Source organism: Nelumbo lutea, chromosome 3 (genome assembly GCF_056320005.1).
Source record: "Nelumbo lutea isolate HS-2025 chromosome 3, American lotus-T2T, whole genome shotgun sequence".
Lineage (NCBI taxonomy): Eukaryota > Viridiplantae > Streptophyta > Magnoliopsida > Proteales > Nelumbonaceae > Nelumbo > Nelumbo lutea.
Window position 1 is genome coordinate 49076963 of NC_142686.1, and position 2312 is coordinate 49079274.

Here is a 2312-nt window from a genome sequence, read left to right on the forward strand (position 1 = left end):
TATTTATAAATATATATATATATAGTACATATATATATATATATGTGTTATTTATTCATTTACAAATATTTTATTTATATTGTATTTTTATAAATTTGTTGTATTATTTATTTATTTATAAAAACATGTATATATATGAAGAAAATAATTAAAAAATACCTATATTTTTTGTTTTTTTTTCTTTATCTAAATTGGTATATTTTATTTTTTCTTTTAATAATTTATTAATTTTTAAAGAAAACAAGTTGAATCAAATAAAATCCAATAGGATTCAAATTCAGATCAAGTCCTATCAGATCCGGTCAGATTTTTGGATTGGATCGGATCAGCCATGAACAGTGTCAAATCGGATTTCGAATCCGATCCAATCCGTATGCATCCCTACTAACAGTTGCCATGCATCCTACAATTGAGGTGTCACTCTGTCATACGCCAAACAAGATGATGCATTAATGAGAGTGCACATGCCAATTGCATGAGTAGAAGTGATGTGACCCCCTGGAAGTGCATATGGCCCGTGCACCCTAAGTAAAAGGCCCAATGGTAATGGTTAAAGTATCAATATACCTCTGTGTAACACCTGTAAACAGGTGTATCGAACCCCTAGAAATACAATACGATATACCCAATATGGGGCTTATCGTATTGATACTTTGAACCTTTTTAGTCGATTGCACCTCCTCAAGTCAGGTACAACATGGCTTTGACTTGATCCCACTCTAACAAGCTATTTGACTACTTTTTTTCGACTGAACCAACTTTTCATTGTATGAATAGAAAGACGACCACCTTGATCTTAAAAGTGGGGGCAAGCGATGCGGCCCATTTGCATGGCCCAATCCTGAACCACCATGTATCCCCAAGTGGAGCGCTCAAAGTACTTGCCAATGACCTAAATTGGCATGCTGCCAGTCCAACCAGTTGGCCTCACCTAAATGCACCTAGCATGCCTAGACCTCAATAAGGAGAATTCGTGAGAAGCTCAGACAAGGCATGGCAACGATCTCCCAACAAGACTGGGTCCACTGGAACACGAGGAGCACAATACCACTTATTTAAATAGGTGAGACACCCCCTAAGAAAATATGTGAACATCCTGGCACTCTCTCAACTATCACCTCGTTCTTTACGTTCCTTCGCCAACCTAGCCTCCTTTGCTAGGTCCAACGACCCTTTGCTAACTTACTAGCTTAAGCATCAGAGAGAGAGTTTTTCCCTAGGGACACACCTTGGGATTCTCTTTCTTGTAGATGCCTTCAAAAGCAGCTTGATTTGTACAACCTCCTTAGATTGTCCAATTCCCGAACTCCTCCCTCCCTTTTATTTGTTGCTCGGGTTTCAACCGCAATAGTGAGTTTGTATTTAAATTAGGAAATTAAAATAAAAGCGTTGATGCATACTGATAGTGACTCAGTTGGTAGGATCACTGGCTAATTGTAGCCCACACCTAAGATTGAATCCCATTGCCACCATATAGGCCCTACACCACTTGAAGTGAGTAATTACTTTCGAGCTTGGATCTTTGTCAACAAAAAGCAAGCACAGCATCCAACGGCACATATGGAACATTGGGGGGTGAGTTTGAGGGATGGGCTTAACCCCCTTTCTAGAGAAAGGTTGATAATTAGTAATATCGGCCCTACACCACTTGAAGTGAGTAATTATTTTTTATCTTGGATCTTTGTCAACAAAAAGCAAGCACATCCAGCGGCACATATGGAACATCTTCTGTATGTGTGCAGCCTTTTGCTGGCAATCTGGCATCAAATCCCATCTCCTTATTTTTAGAATCTATGCAAAAATAGTGATAAAACTATTCACTTGAGGTGCAGAAACTTGATTCTAAATTCATTGACATATCTCAACTCTCAACCAAAATAACTACCAAAAGGATGCATGATAACAGAATTGCTACATTTTTCAGATTTTTGATAATTATTTTTTGAAAGCCCAGATTTTTGATAATTGAAGGTTTTTTTAGATTGATCCAGAAATTTATTAAAGATTGATGTGTATTCCCTTTTATTGAAGGCCATTTTACCATTTTTAAAGCCCCCTAAACTCCATAAAAAGGCAAAATTTGATCCCTGGTATCTAATACAACCAGCAAGGTCTTTTACCAGACAAAAATATCAGCACGTATATATCAGTTTTCAGGGTCGGTCGGCAATACATGAAATACTGCGAATTTGGGAGAGAATTAAGACTTTCAAAGAATCAAGGCTTGATCTTCATAAGCGAGAACAAAGCTCTCAAACCTATTTCTTTTCAGAGTATGGAAGGCACATTCTCTTTTATTCAAGGCCTTGTTA